The sequence below is a fragment of the Columba livia genome, chromosome 4 (assembly GCF_036013475.1).
Source record: "Columba livia isolate bColLiv1 breed racing homer chromosome 4, bColLiv1.pat.W.v2, whole genome shotgun sequence".
NCBI classification, from domain to species: domain Eukaryota; kingdom Metazoa; phylum Chordata; class Aves; order Columbiformes; family Columbidae; genus Columba; species Columba livia.
Genome location: NC_088605.1, coordinates 38,705,978 through 38,711,977, shown reverse-complemented (window position 1 = coordinate 38,711,977; position 6,000 = coordinate 38,705,978).

The window sequence follows — 6,000 nt, the reverse complement described above, 5'->3', positions numbered from 1 at the left end:
CCTGAAATGCATATATTACTTGCATTAAACCCTCAGTAGAACTCTTGTACTCTACAGATCTGCTCCAGTTGTGCTATTTGCTAAGTTACCCAAACTTCATCTCTTAAAAGGGGATGATAACTACTCCCTAGATAGTATCTCCTAAATCCACCTCTGCTGTCTCTCTGCTCAGCACTAGAATCAAAATTTGTCCAAAGAAGCAGAGAATGGGATTGGTGTTTAATGCAATCGTGTAGTTTTCAGATTTCCCTCCTGCCAACATTTTTCCTTGAAGAAAAAAAAATTGTGGATTGGTCTGCAAGCGTGCAATTTGAAGACATCACGTGTTCCACTTTATGTGATGAATTTCTTAATATCTGTTACTGTTTACTATATGAGTCTACATTAGCTAACTGCAAAACATGAGAAAAAAAATCAACCCATTGCTGGTACTAAAAGAAGTATAAGCCTGTACTTTGTTCTATTGTGTACCCAACTGCTGTTGGTATTTTTTTCCTTTAGCCACATAGATAGATTCTGCTCTACTGCACTTCCATTTCTATAAGTGTAGGTGATGGCAGAAGCTATGTTAATAGGAAGTAACCATAAACAGGGATTTCCAAAATAAACGTGTAATATTTTTTGCTTGCAGTTCTATACATGTGTTTTGTCTTATTCAGTGATTTGTCCACTACATCTTTCAGAAATTTGTGAGATTGAAAGACCAAACTGATATGAATTTGTTGGAAAAATGCATGTGAATTTCTGGCTTCAAGGCAGACTGTTGTTCTTCAGCAAAAAATGAGGAGAAGAGAGAGAAAAAAGAAAATAGGACTAAGACATTTTCTCATTAATTTTACAAAGACTCCCTTAGGAGGAGCCTATGATGGATAGTAGAAAAAGCAGCAATAACACTCAGAGAAAAACAGCATTTATGAAAGTTATGTGTTACAAAACCTGATGGAAATTAAGCAAATGCTTCAGGTCAGGCTTTGGTATGAAACAAGAAGGTCTGATATCACGTTCACTTTTCAGCACATTCTTAAACTGGATATCAAGCTGGTTAGATGAATTGGAGGACATGACTTTGGATGATCTAGAGTTGAACTCTTTAGCCCACTGATAACACTGTACAAGTATCAGGCATAATTGAATAAATGATGGTACCCTTCATTACATTGGACATAGGTTGATTCAGACTCGTAAATGCCAAGATGACAAAGCAGATGAATCTTGGTAAAGCTACAGTGTTGAAATGCAGCCATCGTGAAGCTGTAAGCAAATTCTTACATACTTCTAGTAGCATCAAATGCCAATGACTCCTCATGAACTGTGAGCAGCTGCATTAGAGAAGGCTGAAGGAAGAAGAAAAAAGAGCTTTCTAAAAGATGAAAGATGTAGAATGGAATGCTTTAGGATGGTACAATGGGAATGGGATGTAAGCCATTATACAGGGCTGGTTACACCTGAAAATAACATGATGGTGAGATATTGCTGAAAACAGAGAGAGTAGAATGCAAACCAAAAGCATATATAAGTACAGCCAAGGTCAGTTTGAAACAAAAATCAACACCAGTTATACTGGGGTTTATAATAAAGTGCCATGTCCAATATGGGTTTAACAGAAGAAATAGTCCTTTACAAGAATGATCAGCAGTACTTCAAAGATCGGACAGAATGCCATATTTTTAAAAGACATAATTAATTTCATGGGTAAGTTGGTATGGATTTGAAACTCTGTAAGAAGATAGTCTTGATTCTTGATGTTTTTTACCATTTTGGGGAAATAACAAGTGCAGGGTATTACAGATAAGGAGATTCTAGAATTTGCCAATTATAAGCAGTTGTTAGACAACAGAGAGACTTATTTTATGCAACATTGTTCAGTAAGACACAGATGGACAGACTTCTTCCAGTCTTTCCAGTCTGGAAAAGCTTTTTAGCCTAATGTGGGTGTTTTAGGCTTCAGCTTGCTAGCTTTCCCTCTTTTTGCTCCCAAACTTTCTTCATGCCTGGTTTCTTTCCCTGCTTTCCCAACAAAAGTGTAATTTTTCACATCAACTGCGTTATGAAGTGCTTGGACAATCTTCAAAATGCATTAGAACTGGTCTCCTTTGGGGTATAGACCACAAAATAACTCTAAGCAGGTTCTGGTGTTAGATATCTAAAGGTCTTACTACTGAAGTTCATGGATATATTATCAGATTGTTTAGCCAAATGAGGCTGTCTTTAGTGAAGGACATGGGTGGATATATGCAAGTTTTAGGGCACTCCCTGGAGGTTTCTATTTTAACCTATTCTGATAGTGATGCAGGAAAGAAATGAGCTAGATAGTGTATATAACAGATGTTTAATTGCATCTGGGGAAACATTCATTATGAATATCATTCACACCATACTTTACCTGTTCCTCTGGTGTACACCTGTGTGTTAGTAGTGCATGTGGTGGTAATGTGAGAAACTCTCACTACCGGCCTTTTAAATTTTACTATGCCCTCTTTTTTAAAATGTGCTAAATTAGATACAGAAACAAAGAAACACACCTAAATAAACAAAGGAACATAAGGAACATGAGCAATGCCACACTGCCAGAAAGAACAGGTGGAAATGTAAGTTTAAGGGCCATTAAAACATTGCGAAATTTTTCAGTGTGTCACAATTACAGAAACACCTGGGTCAAATAAATTAGGACTAATCCATTGGGGTGTTCTTTACAGTCTATTCTGGCCCCAGAATGGCTTGACCCTAACCTGTAATTTTGAACCAAAAAAGAACAAATTACAAGGAAAAGCTTACCAGTTCAGGTGGCTGTTGTCAAGGTAATCCATTGCTTTTTAATAGGCTACAAAGAAGGCAGGGAAATAATACATATAAGGAAACATCTCCATGGGCCTTAAAGAGGAAATTAATTATATATATATATGTGTGTGTGTGTTTGGCTAGTGTGTGAAGCTTGAGCAATGGCCTATCTCTGGTTGCCACTTAACTTCAACCATAATGAAGGCAACACTGAAAGTACAACTGAAAAAAAGTTTGGGCATGAGAGCTATTTTCTGAAAATTGTTCAAATGCTAGATGGAGTTTCCTGATTTCCAAAGACTGAGAAGACATTTTGGTCAAGCAATGTATCTGCAGCTTTAAGGTAAAGCTCACAGTAATACTCCTTCCCCTTTGCTTCTTGAAAGGGAAAAGGAATCAGTAGACATAAACTATCCCAGAAGGTAGTGAAACTTGGGGTCTTTCTATGAACGTACCTCATATACTAGTCCCACCAGCAGGAACATTGTAACCTTCAGTTTTCTTGCCAAGCACCAGCTGACACTTATTTCAGGCTCCTTTACCGTTATTTTATCCAGCATGGCAGTGAAGCAGACTTCCCCTGGACCTAAAAGAGAGTCAGACAAAGGTCAGGAACTGTTTTCCACTCCTCACAATTCTGCTAAAAATACTACAGTTTCCTCTTCAGAAAAGCAATGATTAGTTAAGAGAACAACCACCTCTGTACATTTTTCCCATGGCAAGACATTCTGCCAATAAATTATTACTGTTGCAGGGATAATTTTTCAAGGGCACAAAGTTTGATTTAATTTAAGGGTTAAGAATGGTTTAGAACTAAAACCCGAATCTCACAGTGGCTGTATGTACATTAACTGTAGTTCAATATTCTACTGTACTAGGTAATAACAGCTTTGACAACTGTAGAACTACTACAATTGCTACCATGCTAACACACACACACAAATTAATCTTATCTAAAATAATTAAAACAAAACAAAACAAGGCAAACCATTTTCAAATCTTCTACGAGTTCAGAAAGCAGAAGCATATTGAAAGCTACACATGAAATAGTGCTTTCTTGGCTGAATACTATGCAAGAGCCTTAATAAACAAATACATGGACGCCTGGAAACACGTTGAACCTCATTTACAAAGTTCTAATATAACTAAGGAAATTAGAAGAACATAAATTCAACATTTTTAATAACTATGCCGGTACTTAAAACAAAGGACCTTTAAAAACAAGAGTTCCTCCTCTCTACAAGGGTTCTCCTCCCTGTTAGATTTAGGCAGTAATATCTCTGCTTCAGAAAGCAGATCATCTAAAATTTATTATCCTAATCTACATGGAAGGCATCCTAATACCACAAATAAATTGAATTGTAGTACTTTGAGGACATTGACGAATGGCAGTTGAAATGAAAGAAAAACTTTACAAAGTGAAACAGTATTAACATGTTCTTTACTTCAAGCAAAGAAAAAAAAAAAGGAGCTGTTCTTAGCAAGATGTGTTTATTATCTCTTAGACCAGAGTTTTGCTAAAATGTGGGCAAGGTTGTAGGATGACCCATCCCCTTGAACAGAAGCAGAACGCAAAGTCAAATAATCCTTGTTTCAAAACATAGTCCTTTGAAGACAGGTGCTTATGAAGGGATGAACAGCTGATGATGAGCTTAGGGATCACAAACTGAATCTGTAAAGGCTCTAAATGGTACATCAGGAATCTAAACTCCGCATTTATCTGATGTGAAGTCTTTCAGAAGTTCATACAATTGCAGGCAGAAATCTACCAGCTTTTCCTGGAAATACGAAGAAACATCAAAGTCCTTATCTAAAAAGCTGTCTGTGTCATACCTCCAGTAGCTGACCTAAACTTAGTGTTGTTAGGCTTATCTTGCCAGTAGAAGACAAAACTATTTTGATTTCTCTAGAATATTTTTCTAGATCATAACTGACATGCTTTTACATCAGTTTAAATTTTCATGAGGTTTTATAATTATCAAAGTTTAGACAATGGATATATTTACATATGTTCAGTTCCTACAATGAATGAATCTGAACTAGAAAACAAGCACTTGTAGAATGCAGAAGACTGTACATTAGCTTTATAAGCTTTACTTCAAGGTTAAAAGGAAATATTCTCAAGACACAGAATTTCATTGTGTGCTATATGTTGAAAGTCTTGCAACATTACAAATTGAAACAGTGTTAGAACAAGGAATACACATAACAGGGCAGTTTTACATACAACACGATTGTAGTGTCATTAGATCTGCTGTGATTTTGGAATTTACACTGAAATGTTCGATTGTAAATTAGACAGAATTTCCATTTAAACTTTGATGCATAAATCAATGTGTGTGTACTATTACACATCCCTAAGAAAACAGCTAGATTTTGTTAGGCAGAACCCAACATAAAGTCAGCTGAGAAACCTTATAAAGTGGGCACATTGAATTTGAAGGAGTTTCCTGATAAAAACTTGACTCTAAATATTTGGCATAGTGTTCCAGGAATAAACCCACAAAGATAAATGAATTTGCATAACATTTAGTGCAGATAACAGACATACTGTTAATCTTTTGCATAGTTTGCTTCTGTTGTTTCTAGTAGCTTTGCTTATAGAGATTGAATCTGGTAAATTCTGACTCACATTACTCAGCAACAGTGTCATTTTCTACAAGTCACAGTGTCAGTAAAAAGCAATCAAGACCCTCTTGTTAAAAACACACCTTTTGTTTTAGCTGTGAACAGAGACATTGGGCTATCGATGAGAGCTCTGCTAAAGGTGAGTTGTTTCCATTATTTTAAATAGAAACTTTGGCTTCTTGGAAGGTATTAAAAGTTTCAGCTACCTAGAGCTGGAACTGCAGAGTAAAACATCTTAATGTTTTGTTAAACAAACAACTTTTGGCAATAGTACATCCTTTGATCTCAGTGTTTGCAGCTGGGAGGCTACTCACAGTGACTGTGGAATGATCAGATGGCAAGAAAAAGATTAAGGCAAGAACAGAAAAGGCACTGCAGACTTTTAGATCCAGTGGTTTTGATTAGAAAAGTATCTTACAAATGCAGAGACAACTCTTTAGCTGCTGTTGATATCACCTTAAAGAGGCTCTACCACCTCTGAAGAAACCATGCTGATTTACATTAGTCAACAGAAGACTTTTATTTCTGGAAATTGCGCATATACAGGAAGTTCGTGTTTTTCCTCATGTCCACTGAGTGTTTCATTTTAGTGGG